Source organism: Scyliorhinus torazame, chromosome 21 (assembly GCF_047496885.1).
Source record: "Scyliorhinus torazame isolate Kashiwa2021f chromosome 21, sScyTor2.1, whole genome shotgun sequence".
Lineage (NCBI taxonomy): Eukaryota > Metazoa > Chordata > Chondrichthyes > Carcharhiniformes > Scyliorhinidae > Scyliorhinus > Scyliorhinus torazame.
Genome location: NC_092727.1, coordinates 77,695,676 through 77,712,311, shown reverse-complemented (window position 1 = coordinate 77,712,311; position 16,636 = coordinate 77,695,676). Strand labels below are relative to the sequence as shown.

The following is a 16,636-nucleotide window of genomic DNA, read 5'->3' as shown; positions in this document are numbered from 1 at the left end:
TAATCCTACTTCTAGACTATTACCTACCACTAAAGGCCAATACTTAACTTTGGTGATGGCCCACCAGGTCGGGGAAACGAATGGTCTATCGAATTAGGTCTGGCCTGCGGGATTCAAAAAGGCTGGTACGGGTTGATAGTCTGGAACACCTATCTGGTAGCGATCGCTGGAGTAAGACTTACTTGTTCTTTCGTCGGAGGGTCTCGAAAGTTGCGAGTAGGAGAAGAAGGGTCGATCTGAACTTGGCCCCTATTTTTATAGTCCCTAGGGGTTTCCCGCCTCTCGGGGCGGACCTTGACCCTGGTCCCAAGTGATTGGACTTGGTCCCAATCACTGGGTTCGATATGCTCCAATAATGGGGCGATTCCTTGATCGGGGGGTGGTCGCCCACCTTTCTTTGTCTCAGCCACTGCTGGCGCCGAGAGGTCTGGATCGGCTTTCAATTGCTAATTTGTAGCAATTGTTCCCGGGGATGGCCGATTAAAATGCGGATGGCTGGGTTGATGTGCTGTTAATGGTTGCAGGTATCGGTCTGGGCCGACTTCCCCAGAGCTGAATACACTGTTCTGCCTGCAGCTGTCCGTTTTGAGTCCTGTTGGCTGATTTTCCCATCAGCCTTTTTAATTCGCCATTTTAGATCGGGGTTTGACCAAATTAATCGGGAATCAGCCGTTTTAGGTGGCTACAAGACAGTGACCCAGCGGGGAATTGAACTTGGGACCCTGGCACTGTGAAGCCACAGTGCTATCCACTTGTGCTACCGTGCTGCCCCTAGTATTTCCTTCAATAAAAAGCTGCAGAAAATATAACTTCCTCCCATCCTTTTTTAAAAAAAATAAATTAAAAAGATTGAGAGTCCCCAATTCATTTTATCCAATTAAGGGGCAATTTTTAGCATGGCCAATCCACCTAGCCTGCACATCTTTGGGTTGTGGGGGCGGAACCTACGCAAACACGGGGAGAATGTGTAAACTCCACATGGATTGTGACCCAGAGCCGGGTTCGAACTTAACTACTTTTCAGATACTAAAAAATTCCTTTACTGTTTTAACATGAAAACAAAAAACAACAATGGAAATCATTTTATACACATTATCTTCAATTTTCATCTGTCCCCTACACTTGGGTTTTGTGACATAATGTCAGTTTTTAAGTATTAATGTGATATAAATATGTATTCCTAGTTTTAGGCTCCATATCTGCACTAGCACTTAGACTATCTAATGTGAAGAAATTACTAAACTTTTTGTTAAAGAGAGACAATGGACGTGATGTATTTTGAATTTCAAAAGCCATTTGGTATTGTGCAATATAATTATTGTGATAGGGCCAATGGCCGAAAAATTAAAATGGTGGCATTCATGGAATGTTAGAAAGCAGAGCATAGTAATTCATGGATGGTTCTCAGATTGACATGATGCAGCTCGGGATATATAATAATAATATTAATAATAAACTTCATTGTCACAAGTAGGCTTACATTAACACTGCAATGAAGTTACTCAATGTCCAATTTACCCAACAGCACGTCTTTCGGGACTTGTGGGATAATTGCATAACACTGTCCGCATCCCATGAGCAGGGAAACCAACGGTCCCTTATTTTACAGGATTATCTCATCGTACCAGGCTGCAAGCATCTGAATGCTGTTTTTCCCATAATTTGGACCTTTAAACCTTGTTCATGCGCAATACTTGGCATATTTGGGAATTGAGGAAATTTTGCATTGCTGGTTACCATCCTGTAGATATGGAAGAGCGATATAAATGTATATTTGCTCTTTAATCTTCATGCCTCTGTATAACAAATTTTGTGTGCTGTAATTGTCTAAGGGCATGTTCCAATTGATGACATTTCAAACTAGTTAACAAAAATGGGTGACTAGTTGACGACTATAAAGGTATTGAGTCTACAGGCAATTGGATCAGTTTAGTGGTTGAATATCTATATAAGCAGATCAATTTTAATGTCTGTGCACACTGGTACAGATGTATGTGAATGAGCAAAGTTGCAAAAGGAAAATAAATGATGGTGACTGATAACTCATCACAAATAGTTACGTGACTGCAAAGCCGTTATCAATAAGCTAATCAGATTGTTGGAATACGCCACCAGGGCCTTTGACAAATAATTCCAACCTTGCGTAGATTATTTGTGAGCTCTTCTTCACAATATTATCTGCAGTTTTGTGTACCTGAACCTTTACTTTGACATCTCTAAAATCTACTGTGAAATGATAGCAAATATGCTATAATACAACATTTGATCTTTCCCAGCATACTGCAAAGCTGTTCTGACAATATACTTTAAGTATTTATGAATGGGTTCTGCAATGTGTTGCCTGCTGACATTAATGTTTAAAGATCTATATCACCACCAACAAACATAAATATTTCCAAAGTTTGACAAATGTGAAATATTTGACACTTGAGATTTAATTTTGCATAGGCGGTAAGGACAGTATATTCTGATTATTGCATGCTATATATCCACTTTGTTAGTTGTATCCGCTATCAAATGTGTGCAATTATATTTTGTTTCAGAGCCTTTAGTTGTCCTTGCAGTATAAAAGCTATTATTGGAATATATCTTGATGCACATTTTCATTCTTTTATTCCATCTCCATTATGAATCACAAATACACTTACTTTGCTTAATTGAGTCTGTTAGATCTTGACACATGGTGTACTCAAAGATGATGCTTGTGTGGCAAGTCAGCAGAATGTTGCCCATTAAGTGTGTGAGCTTATTACATTTTGTCAAAATGCCTCTTGGAATACCTGCTTCATTTTCTTTTTGGCCCCGCAGAACCGACGTGATAGCACTTAAACACCCTCAAACTCTTAAGTGCTTAAAGAACTAACCTCAAGTTGCCTCCATAATTTTGCATGGTGGTGTGATGACATCATTATTGTGATGCATGTACATCTTGGGATCCACTAAGGCCACGGAGAATTTGTCTTTCTACAGAAGAAGTTCAGGTAGAAAAACCATTACTGTTGCACAAACCTGGGGAAATGCAAAAGCTGGTCAGTAAAAAACTGATGTTAAAGAATCATTGAAGAATCATAGCATCCCAAAGTGCAGAAGGAGGCCATTCCACCCATCAAGTCTGCATGGCCCACTTCCCCACCCTATCGCCATAACCCTCCTAACCTGCACATCTTTGGACACTAAGGGGCATTTTAGCATGGCCAATCCAACTAGCCTGCATGTACAGTTTTGGACTGGAAGGCCTTTAAATTTTTTAAAGATCTCTAAATTTGGAGCTGTGCTCCAAACTACTGTCCAGCACCCCCATGGAGAGCATGCATTATATTTTGTGGTAGTGGAGAAAATATTCTTGTAGAACCTTTCAAGAAATTAGTTGTTGGATAATAGGTGATCTATGGAAGGAATTGGACTGAACGGGCCAGTGGCCATACTGTTTCCAATGTATTCATAGAATCATTACAAGGAGGCCATTTGGCCGTCGGGTCTGCACCGCCCCTCTGAAAGGGTAGCCTACTTAGGGTCAGGCCCCCACCATATCCCCTTATCCCAGTAATCCACCTAACCTAACCTTTTGGAAACTAAGGGGCAATTTTAGCATGGCAAATCCACCTAACCTGCACATCTTTGGACTGTGGGAGGAAACCGTAGCACCCGGAGGAAACCCATGCAGAGACTGGGCGAAAGTGCAAACTGCACACAGTCACCCAAGTCTGGAATTGAACCTGGGTCCCTGGAGCTGTGCGGCAGCAGTCCTAACCACGAGGTTAAATGCCTTTAATGTCCTTAATTGTATCTTTCAGTAAGGCATGCATCAATCTGTTGTGATCTGGCAGAATAAGAATTTTGCCCCGTCAGGTTGAATGTGGAACTTTTTTTGTTAAAAGAATTGGGACAAGATAATCAAGACATGGCAATACCCAACTTGTACCAGTGATTTTCACTTGCAATCCCTGACAGCTCAATCTCAGCAGTGTCATTACGATGAACTACAGAACAAAGACCAGATCCTTTATTGGAGACATTGGGGTGCACGGTAACAGTGATTGGCACTGCTGCTTCCCGCTGCCAGGGACCCGGGTTAAATTCCGTATTTGGGTGACTGTCTGTGTGGAGTTTGCTCTTTCTCCCCGTGTCTGCGTGGGTTTTGTGCGGGTACTCCGTGTTCCCCCACAGTCCAAAGATGTGCAGGTTAGGTGGGGTTGTGGTTCTAAATTGGAGGGCATAACCTGGATGGTAAAATGGTGTCTGGTTATATGGTGCTTTGATATTTATAAAACTTCAGCTTTTAATAATTCCCCTGGTTAGCTGCAGTTCAATACGTAAATTTTGGATTATGCTCAGAAGTTGTATAGATTCATGCTTTATGAATTGGTGGTGAAATTTAAAAAAAAAAAAATTTTAGAGTACCCAATAATTTTTCTCCTATTAAGGGGCAATTTAACATGACCAGTTCACCTACCCTGCACATCTTTGGGTTGTGGAGGCGAGACCCATGCAGACATGGGGAGAATCTGCAAACTCCACACGGACGGGCCCATCAAATTGGTGGTGAACGTGCTGTCACTGTTTCAGGCTGGTATTTCTCAGAATTACAAGAGGTGGAATTGTTCAAAAAAATGTAAGGGTGTTGCTAACGAGGACTGTAGTGATTTTTTTTCCCGCCTTATTTACCTTACCGTTAAGAAAGTGGCTTGTGTTCTTGAACTGCTGCAGTCCATGCAGTGAAGGTACTCTTGCAATGCTTTTTGGTAGGAATTCAAGGATTTTAACCCAACAATGATGAACAAATGGTGATGTATGTCCAAGTTGGGATTTCTATGATTTGGGGAATATGAAGATAGTGTACCTACAAAGAACAAAGAAAAGTCCTGTGCCGACCATGCTGCCCGTCTGAACTTAAATCTTCTACACTTCCTGGGTCCGTATCCCTCTGTTCCCATCCTATTCATGTATTTGTCAAGATGCCCCTTAAATGTCACTATCGTCCCTGCTTCCACCACCTCCTCCGGCAGCGAGTTCCAGGCACCCACTACCCTCTGTGTAAAGAAACTTGCCTCGTACATCTCCTCTAAACTTTGCCACTCGCACCTTAAACCTATGCCCCCTAGTAATTGACCCCTCTACCCTGGGAAAAAGCCTCTGACTATCTACTCTGTCTATGACCCCTGTAATTTTGTAGACCTCTATCAGGTCGCCCCTCAACCTCCGTTGTTCCAGTGAGAACAAACTGAGCTTATTCAACCGCTCCTCATAGCTAATGCCCTACATACCAGGCAACATTCTGGTAAATCTCTTCTGCACCCTCTCTCAAGCCTCCACATCCTTCTGGTAGTGTGGCGACCAGAATTGAACACTATACTCCAAGTGTGGCCTAACTAAGGTTCTATACAGCTGCAACATGACTTGCCAATTTTTATACTCAATGCCCCGGCCAATGAAGGCAAGCATGTCGTATGCCTTCTTGATTACCTTCTCCACGTGTGTTGCCCCTTTCAGTGACCTGTGGACCTATATACCTAGATCTCTCTGACTGTCAATACTCTTGAGGGTTCTACCATTCACTGTATATTCCCTACCTGCATTAGACCTTCCAAAATACATTACCTCACATTTGTCCGGACTGTACTCCATCTGCCATCTCTCTGCCCAAGTCTCCAAACAATCTAAATCCTGCAGTATCCTCTGACAGTCCTCTTCTCTATCCGCAATTCCACCAACCTTTGTGTCATCTGCAAACTTACTAATCAGACCGGTTACATTTTCCTCCAAATCATTTATATATACTACAAACAGCAAAGGTCCCAGCACTGATCCCTGCGGAACACCACTAGTCACAGCCCTCCAATCATAAAAGCACCATTCCAGTGCTGCTCTCTGCCTTCTATGACCTAGCCAGTTCTGTATCCATCTTGCCAGCTCACCCCTGATCCCGTGTGACTTCACCTTTTGTACCAGTCTGCCATGAGGGACCTTGTCAAAGGCCTTACTGAAGTCGATATAGACAACATCCACTGTCCTACCTGCATCAATGATCTTTGAGACCTCGAAAAACGCTATCAAGCTAGTGAGACACGACCTCCCGTTCACAAAACCATGCTGCCTCTCGCTAATACGTCCATTTGCTTCCAAATGGGAGTAGATCCTGTCTCGAAGAATTCTCTCCAGTAATTTCCCTACCACTGACGTAAGGCTCACCGGCCTGTAGTTCCCTGGATTATCTTTGCTACCCTTCTTAAACAAAGGAACAACATTGGCTATTCGCCAGTCCTCCGGGACATCACCTGAAGACAGTGAGGATCCAAAGATTTCTGTCAAGGCCTCAGCAATTTCCTCTCTAGCCTCCTTCCGTATTCTGGGGTAGATCCCATCAGGCCCTGGGGATTTATCGACCGTAATATTTTTCAAGACGTCCAACACCTCGTCTTTTTGGATCTCCATGTGACCCAGGCTATCTACACACCCTTCCCCAGACTCAACATCCACCAATTCCTTCTCTTTGGTGAATACTGATGCAAAGTATTCATTTAGTACCTTGCCCATTTCCTCTGGCGCCACACATAGATTCCCTTGCCTATCCTTCAGTGGGCCAACCCTTTCCCTGGCTACTCTCTTGCTTTTTAATGTATGTGTAAAAAGCCTTGGGATTTTCCTTAAGTTTTGTTGGGGTGAAGATCGGGAAAACTACTCTGGTGTCTCGACATTTGGATTACTGCTGCCTCCAGCTTATGTCAGTGGGATGGATTCAGAAGCTTGATACAATTTGATCACATTTTCAGACACTGGTATAGCAGAAGAAGCTAAGAAATCGACTTAGAAATTGCAGAATAGAAGATGTAAAACGTCAGTGGTCAGAACACTGGTAAATTAAATTTAATGAAAATTAATGCACATGGGAAGGAAAATGGGCAACATACACTCCACGTTACAAGTCCACTTTACAATAGCTAGAATAGAGATACCTGGGTGTGTTTGATTTGGTGCTTAACATGTTCAAACAATCAAAAGCAGCAATTAAAAAAAATCCAATATAATGTTAAATTATATTCTCCAAGGGAAGGTCATATAATCATAAAGCCATAGAATTGTCACAGCACAGAACGAGGCCATTCTGCCTATCCGTTTGGTTCTTTGTAAGACCAATTAACTGAGTCCCATTTCTCTGTCCTTTTACTGTAACCTTGCAAATGTTTTCTCTTCAGTTTTTAAAAATCTAATTCCTTTTGGAAAGCCACAATGGAATCTGCCTGCACCACACTGTCGTCAGTACATTCCAGTGATCCTAACCACTCACTGCATAAAATGGTTCACTTGCCAGCCAACCAACCTGTTGAAATTGTACCCTGCTCTTGTTAGATTGAATCTTGATAGTTGTGGCTGTTGCTTGGATCTTTGTTTATTTCATGACCGTAATTACTTTTCGTTTTTAAAAATACAAGTGTAATACACTGATTTTTGGGCTCGCCTGATCTTGCTTATAACTAAACCCTGGGCGGCACGGTGGCGCAGTAGTTAGCACTGCTGCTTCATGGCGCCGAGGTCCCAGGTTCGATCCCGGTTCTGGGTCACTGTCCATGTGGAGTTTGGACATTCTCCCTGTGTCTGCGTGGGTCTCACCCCCACAACCCAAAAGATGTGCAGGGTAGGTGGATTGGCAGTGCTAAATTGCCCCTTAATTGGAATAAATAAATGGATACTCTAAAATTTAAAAAAAACGTCAGAAACCCTGCAGAAAAGGTTGTTTATGATACATTTGAGAAATTTCTACTGAGTTTATGGTACAGGGGATTAGTACAATTTCCACCAACTCCACCCCAGTTTTCCCTCAAAGCTGTGCATTAGGTTGTTCCCAGATCTTGAGGTGAGAAACACTGTGGAAGGAGTTCAGGGTCACAGCAGCAGAGTACAATGAATAATAGCATGAGGGAACAAGGGGAAGAAGCCCAAAAAGTATTGTCAGCATGAGTGGGTAAGTACAACAGTTCGTGCACAGAACAGATCTAGAGGGATTAATTGAAATTACTGGCTTAAACAAGGTACTAGCTAGACTCAAAGAACAACAAAGAACAAAGAAATGTACAGCACAGGAACAGGACCTTCGGCCCTCCAAGCCCGTGCCGACCATGCTGCCCGACTAAACTACAATCTTCTACACTTCCTGGGTCCGTATCCCTCTATTCCCATCCTATTCATGTATTTGTCAAGATGCCCCTTAAATGTCACTATCGTCCCTGCGTCCACCACCACCTCCGGTAGCGAGTTCCAGGCACCCACTACCCTCTGCGTAAAAAAACTTGCCTCGTACATCTACTCTAAACCTTGCCCCTCTCACCTTAAACCTATGCCCCCTAGTAATTGACCCCTCTACCCTGGGGAAAAGCCTCTGACTATCCACTCTGTCTATGCCCCTCATAATTTTGTAGACCTCTATCAGGTCTCCCCTCAACCTCCTTCGTTCCAGTGAGAACAAACCGAGTTTATTCAACCGCTCCTCATAGCTAATGCCCTCCATACCAGGCAACATTATGGTAAATCTCTTCTGCACCCTCTCTAAAGCCTCCACATCCTTCTGGTAGTGTGGCGACCAGAATTGAACACTATACTCCAAGTGTGGCCTAACTAAGGTTCTATACAGCTGCAACATGACTTGCCAAGTCCTATACTCAATGCCCCGGCCAATGAAGGCAAGCATGCCGTATGCCTTCTTGACTAACTTCTCCACCTGTGTTGCCCCTTTCAATGACCTGTGGACCTGTACTCCTAGATCTCTTTGACTTTCAATACTCTTGAGGGTTCTACCATTCACTGTATATTCCCTACCTGCATTAGACCTTCCAAAATGCATTACCTCACATTTGTCCGGATTAAACTCCATCTGCCATCTCTCTGCCCAAGTCTCCAAACAATCTAAATCCTGCAGTATCCTCTGACAGTCCTCGTCGCTATCCGTAATTCCACCAACCTTTGTGTCGTCTGCAAACGTACTAATCAGACCAGTTACATTTTCCTCCAAATCATTTATATATACTACAAACAGCAAAGGTCCCAGCACTGATCCCTGTGGAACACCACTGGTCACAGCCCTCCAATTAGAAAAGCATCCTTCCATTGCTACTCTCTGCCTTCTATGACCTAGCCAGTTCTGTATTCACCTTGCCAGCTCACCCCTGATCCCGTGTGACTTCACCTTTTGTACTCGTCTACCATGAGGGACCTTGTCAAAGGCCTTACTGAAGTCCATATAGACAACATCCACTGCCCTACCTGCATCAATCATCTGAGTGACCTCCTCGAAAAACTCTATCAAGTTAGTGAGACACAACCTCCCCTTCACAAAACCATGCTGCCTCTCACTAATACGTCCATTTGCTTCCAAATGGGAGTAGATCCTGTCTCGAAGAATTCTCTCCAGTAATTTCCCTACCACTGAAGTGAGGCTCACCGGCCAGTAGTTCCCTGGATTATCCTTGCTACCCTTCTTAAACAGAGGAACAACATTGGCTATTCTTCAGTCCTCCGGGACATCCCCTGAAGACAGTGAGGATCCAAAGATTTCTGTCAAGGCCTCAGCAATTTCGTCTCTAGCCTCCTTCAGTATTCTGGGGTAGATCCCATCAGGCCCTGGGGACTTATCTACCTTAATATTTTTTAAGACACCCAACACCTCGTCTTTTTGGATCTCAATGTGACCCAGGCTATCTACACACCCTTCTCCAGACTCAGCATCTACCAATTTCTTCTCTTTGGTGAATACTGATGCAAAGTATTCATTTAGTACCTCGCCCATTTCCTCTGGCTCCACACATAGATTCCCTTGCCTATCCTTCAGTGGGCCAACCCTTTCCCTGGCTACCCTCTTGCTTTTTATGTACGTGTAAAAAGCCTTGGGATTTTCCTTAACCCTATTTGCCAATGACTTTTCGTGACCCCTTCTAGCCCTCCTGACTCCTTGCTTAAGTTCCTTCCTACTTTCCTTCTATTCCACGCAGGCTTCGTCTGTTCCCAGCCTTTTAGCCCTGACAAATGCCTCCTTTTTCTTTTTGACGAGGCCTACAATATCTCTCGTTATCCAAGGTTCCCGAAAATTGCCGTATTTATCCTTCTTCCTCACAGGAACATGCCGGTCCTGAATTCCTTTCAACTGACACTTGAAAGCCTCCCACATGTCAGATGTTGATTTGCCCTCAAACATCTGTCCCCAATCTATGTTCTTCAGTTCCCGCCTAATATTGTCATAATTAGCCTTTCCCCAATTTAGCACATTCAACCTAGGACCACTCTTAGCCTTGTCCACCAGTACTTTAAAACTTACTGAATTGTGGTCACTGTTACCGAAGTGCTCCCCTACTGAAACATCTACCACCTGGCCGGGCTCATTCCCCAGTACCAGGTCCAGTACCGCCCCTTCCCTAGTTGGACTGTCTACATATTGTTCTAAGAAGCCCTCCTGGATGCTCCTTACAAACTCCGCCCCGTCTAAGCCCCTGGCACTGAGTCCCAGTCAATATTGGGGAAGTTGAAGTCTCCCATCACCACAACCCTGTTGTTTTTACTCTTTTCCAAAATCTGTCTACCTATCTGCTCCTCTATCTCCCGCTGGCTGTTGGGAGGCCTGTAATACATAGAACATAGAAAATACAGCACAGAACAGGCCCTTCGGCCCACGATGTTGTGCCGAACCTTTGTCCTAGATTAATCATAGATTATCATTGAATTTACAGTGCAGATGGAGGCCATTCGGCCCTTTGAGTCTGCACCGGCTCTTGGAAAGAGCACCCTACCCAAACTCAACACCTCCACCCAACACCAAGGGCAATTTGGACATTAAGGGCAATTTATCATTGGCCAATTCACCTAACCCGCACATCTTTGGACTGTGGGAGGAAACCGGAGCACCCGGAGGAAACCCACGCAGACACGGGGAGGACGTGCAGACTCCGCACAGACAGTGACCCAAGCCAGAATCGAACCTGGGACCCTGGAGCTGTGAAGCAATTGTGCTATCCACAATGCTACCGTGCTGCCCTTAAGAACAAATAAATCTACACTATATCATTTTACCGTAATCCATGTACCTATCCAATAGCTGCTTGAAGGTCCCTAATGTTTCCGACTCAACTACTTCCACAGGCAGTGCATTCCATGCCCCCACTACTCTCTGGGTAAAGAACCTACCTCTGATATCCCTCCTATATCTTCCACCTTTCACCTTAAATTTATGTCCCCTTGTAATGGTTTGTTCCACCCGGGGAAAAAGTCTCTGACTGTCTACTCCATCTATTCCCCTGATCATCTTATAAACCTCTATCAAGTCGCCCCTCATCCTTCTCCGTTCCAATGAGAAAAGGCCTAGCACCCTCAACCTTTCCTCGTAAGACCTACTCTCCATTCCAGGCAACATCCTGGTAAATCTTCTTTGCACCTTTTCCAAAGCTTCCACATCCTTCCTAAAATGAGGCGACCAGAACTGTACACAGTACTCCAAATGTGGCCTTACCAAAGTTTTGTACAGCTACATCATCACCTCACGGCTCTTAACTTCAATCCCTCTGTTAATGAACACGAGCACACCATAGGCCTTCTTCACAACTCTATCCACTTGAGTGGCAACTTTCAAAGATGTATGAACATAGACCCCAAGATCTCTCTGCTCCTCCACATTGCCAAGAACTCTACCGTTAACCCTGTATTCCGCATTCATATTTGTCCTTCCAATATGGACAACCTCACACTTTTCAGGGTTAAACTCCATCTGCCACTTCTCAGCCCAGCTCTGCATCCTATCTATGTCTCTTTGCAGCCGACAACAGCCCTCCTTACTATCCACAACTCCACCAATCTTCGTATCGTCTGCAAATTTACTGACCCACCCTTCAACTCCCTCATCCAAGTCATTAATGAAAATCACAAACAGCAGAGGACCCAGAACTGATCCCTGCGGTACGCCACTGGTAACTGGGATCCAGGCTGAATATTTGCCATCCACCACCACTCTCTGACTTCTATTAGTTAGCCAGTTTGTTATCCAACTGGCCAAATTTCCCACTATCCCATGCCTCCTTACTTTCTGCATAAGCCTACCATGGGGAACTTTATCAAATGCCTTACTAAAATCCATGTACACTACATCCACTGCTTTACCTTCATCCACATGCTTGGTCACCTCCTCAAAGAATTCAATAAGACTTGTAAGGCAAGACCTACCCCTCACAAATCCGTGCTGTTTATCCCTAATCAAGCAGTGTCTTTCCAGATGCTCAGAAATCCTATCCTTCAGTACCCTTTCCATTACTTTGCCTACCACCGAAGTAAGACTAACTGGCCTATAATTCCCAGGGTTATCCCTAGTTCCTTTTTTGAACAGGGGCACGACATTCGCCACTCTCCAATCCCCTGGTACCACCCCTGTTGACAGTGAGGACGAAAAGATCATTGCCAACGGCTCTGCAATTTCATCTCTTGCTTCCCATAGAATCCTTGGATATATCCCGTCAGGCCCGGGGTGACTTGTCTATCCTCAAGTTTTTCAAAATGCCCAACACATCTTCCTTCCTAACAAGTATTTCCTCGAGCTTACCAATCTGTTTCACACTGTCCTCTCCAACAATATTGCCCCTCTCATTTGTAAATACAGAAGAAAAGTACTCGTTCAAGACCTCTCCTATCTCTTCAGACTCAATACACAATCTCCCGCTACTGTCCTTGATGGGACCTACCCTCGCTCTAGTCATTCTCATATTTCTCACATATGTGTAAAAGGCCTTGGGGTTTTCCTTGATCCTACCCGCCAAAGATTGTTCATGCCCTCTCTTAGCTCTCCTAATCCCTTTCTTCAGTTCCCTCCTGGCTATCTTGTATCCCTCCAATGCCCTGTCTGAACCTTGTTTCCTCAGCCTTACATAAGTCACCTTTTTCCTCTTAAGACATTCAACCTCTCTTGTCAACCATGGTTCCCTCACTCGACCATCTCTTCCCTGCCTGACAGGGACATACATATCAAGGACACGTAGTACCTGTTCCTTGAACAAGTTCCACATTTCACTTGTGTCCTTCCCTGCCAGCCTATGTTCCCAACTTATGCACTTCAACTCTTGTCTGACAACATCGTATTTACCCTTCCTCCAATTGTAAACCTTGCCCTGTTGCACGTACCTATCCCTCTCCATTACTAAAGTGAAAGTCACAGAATTGTGGTCACTATCTCCAAAATGCTCCCCCACTAACAAATCTATCACTTGCCCTGGTTCATTACCCAGTACTAAATCCAATATTGCCCCTCCTCTGGTCGGACAATCTACATACTGTGTTAGAAAAGCTTCCTGGACACACTGCACAAACACCACCCCATCCAAACTATTTGATCGAAAGAGTTTCCACTCAATATTTGGGAAGTTAAAGTCGCCCATGACTACTACCCTATGACTTCTGCACCTTTCCAAAATCTGTTTCCCAATCTGTTCCTCCACATCTCTGCTACTATTGGGGGGCCTATAGAAAACTCCTAACAAGGTGACTGCTCCTTTCCTATTTCTGACTTCAACCCATACTACCTCAATAGGGTGATACTCCTCGAACTGCCTTTCTGCAGCTGTTATACTATCTCTAATTAATAATGCCACCCCCCCACCTCTTTTACCACCCTCCCTAATCTTATTGAAACATCTATAACCAGGGACCTCCAACAACCATTTCTGCCCCTCTTCTATCCAAGTTTCCGTGATGGCCACCACATCGTAGTCCCAAGTACCGATCCATGCCTTAAGTTCACCCACCTTATTCCTGATGCTTCTTGCGTTGAAGTATACACACTTCAACCCATCTCCGTGCCTGCAAGTACTCTCCTTTGTCAGTGTTCCCTTCCCCACTGCCTCATTACATGCTTTGGCGTCCTGAATATCGGCTACCTTAGTTGCTGGACTACAAATCCGGTTCCCATTCCCCTGCCAAATTAGTTTAAACCCTCCCGAAGAGTACTAGAAAACCTCCCTCCCAGGATATTGGTGCCCCTCTGGTTCAGATGCAACCCGTCCTGCTTGTACAGGTCCCACCTTCCCCAGAATGCGCTCCAATTATCCAAATACCTGAAGCCCTCCCTCCTACACCATTCCTGCAGCCACGTGTTCAACTGCACTCTCCCTATTCCTAGCCTCGCTATCACGTGGCACCGGCAACAAACCAGAGATGACAACTCTGTCTGTCCTGGCTTTTAACTTCCAGCCTAACTCCCTAAACTTGTTTATTACCTCCACACCCCTTTTCCTACCTATGTCGTTGGTACCAATGTGCACCACGACTTCTGGCTGCTCCCCCTCCCCCTTAAGGATCCTTAAGACACTATCGGAGACATCCCTGGCCCTGGCACCGGGGAGGCAACATACCTTCCGGGAGTCTCGCTCGCGACCACAGAATCTCCTATCTATTCCCCTAAGCATTGAATCTCCTACAACTATTGCTTTTCTATTCTCCCCCATCCCTTCTGAGCCCCAGAGCCAGACTCAGTGCCAGAGACCTGGCCGCTAGGGCCTTCCCCCGGTAGGTCATCCCCCCCCCGCCCCCCGCCCCCCGCCCCAACAGCATCCAAAACGGTATACTTGTTTTGAAGGGGAACGGCCACGAGGGATCCCTGCACTGTCTGCCTGTTTGTTTTTTTTCCCCCTGACTGTAACCCAGCTATTCTTGTCCTGTGCCTTGGGTGTGGTTACCTCCCTGTAACTCTTCTCAATCACCCCCTCTGCCTCCCGGATGATCCGAAGTTCATCCAGCATCAGCTCCAGTTCCCTAACACGGTCTTTGAGGAGCTGAAGTTGGGTGCACTTCCCGCAGGTATAGTCAGCGGGGACACCGGTGGTATCCCTCACCACCCACATCCTACAGGAGGAGCATGTAACTGGCCTAGCCTCCATCCCCTCTTACCTTACAGAATATAGCTGCTGTGTGGACTAACTAGATCTCCGCCCTCCGACTCTGCTCCCAGTCAGCTACACTTTCTGTAAACTCCTGGCTCTCTTCTCTTTGCGGAAATGTCGGAAACAAAATGAAAGGAGCACCTTACTCCCTCCTCACCTAAGTCCCTCGGTCACCAAACTCTCACTATCGCACTCAAATGCACCAAATTCAGCACTTAGTGCGAACCCCCAACATTGTGACTGCACCCTTCTTATTCCTGATCTCAACCCATATAGCCTCACTGCCCTCTGAGGTGTCCTCCCGCAGTACAGCTGTGATATTCTCCCGAACCAGTAGCGCAACTCCGCCTCCCCTTTTACATCCCCCTCTATCCTGCCTGAAACATCTAAATCCTGGAACGTTTAGCTGCCAATCCTGCCCTTCCCTCAACCAGGTCTCTGTAATGACAACAACATCATAGTTCCAAGTACTAATCCAAGCTCTTAAGTTCATCTGCCTTACCCGTAATACTTCTTGCATTAAAACATATGCACTTCAGGCCACCAGACCCGCTGTGTCCAGCAACTTCTCCCTGTCTGCTCTGCCTCAGAGCCCCACTGTCCCTATTTCCTAGTTCTCCCTCAATGCTCTCACATTCTGACCTATTGCTCCCGTGCCCACCCCCCTGCCATACTAGTTTAAACCCTCCCGTGTGACACTAGCAGACCTCGCGGCCAGGATATTTATGCCTCTCCGGTTTAGATGCAACCTGTCCTTATATAGGTCACACCTGCCCCGGAAGAGCTCCCAGTGGTCCAGATAACGGAAACCCTCCCTCCTACACCAGCTGTTTAGCCACGTGTTTAGCTGCTCTATCTTCCTATTTCTAGCCTCACTGGCACGTGGCACAGGGAGTAATCCCGAGATTACAACCCTAAAGGTCCTGTCTTTTAACTTTCTGCCTAGCTCCCTGAACTCCTGCTGCAGGACCTCAGGCAGGAATGTCGTTAGTACCAATATGTACAACGACCTCTGCCTGTTTGCCCTCCCCCTTCAGGATGCCCTCTACCCGTTCGGAGACATCCTTGACCCTGGCACCAGGGAGGCAACATACCATCCTGGAGTCTCTTTCACGTCCACAGAAGCGCCTATCTGTGCCCCTGACTATAGAGTCCCCTATTACTATTGCTCTTCTGCGCTTTGACACTCCCTTCTGAACATCAGAGCCAGCCGTGGTGCCACTGCTCTGGCTGCTGCTGTTTTCCCCTGATAGGCTATCCCCCCCCGACAGTATCCAAAGGGGTATACCTGTTCGAGAGGGGGACAACCACAGGGGATTCCTGCACTGACTGCCTGCCATTTCTGGTGGTCACCCATTTCTCTGCCTGCACCTTGGGTGTGACCACATTTACATAACAGCGATCTATGACGCTTTCCGCCACTTGCATGCTCCTAAGTGCATCCAATTGCTGCTCCAACCGAACCATGCCGTCTGTGAGGAGCTCCAGTTGGGTGCACTTTCTGCAGATGAAGCCATCCGGGACGCTGGCAGCCTCCCGGACCTGCCACATCTCACAGTCAGAGCACTGCACCCCTCTAACTGACTTTGCGTCAATTAATTAAAATTAGAATTAAAAATTAAAAAAAAAAAAAAAAAAATATATATATATATATATATTTTAACATTTTTTTCAAAGTTACTGCTAACTATCTGTTTCCTAGCACTAGATTTCTAATAGAAATGCGAAAGCTAAATATA

The 16,636-nt window shown here is 45.4% G+C and overlaps 1 protein-coding gene across 13 annotated transcripts in view; it reads left to right on the top strand.

Annotated features, from left to right (window-relative positions):
- tanc2a (tetratricopeptide repeat, ankyrin repeat and coiled-coil containing 2a) overlaps positions 1-16,636 on the top strand; it is a 1,428,811-nt gene that overhangs the window by 84,184 nt on the left and 1,327,991 nt on the right. The window contains exon 1 of one of the 13 annotated variants that reach the window (XM_072486955.1): positions 2,822-2,981. The exons of the other annotated variants lie outside the window; for them this stretch is intronic. The gene's annotated coding sequence lies outside the window, so the exon portion shown is untranslated. Of the gene's footprint in view, positions 1-2,821; positions 2,982-16,636 lie in introns of those variants that run through there. 13 annotated transcript variants of the gene reach the window in all.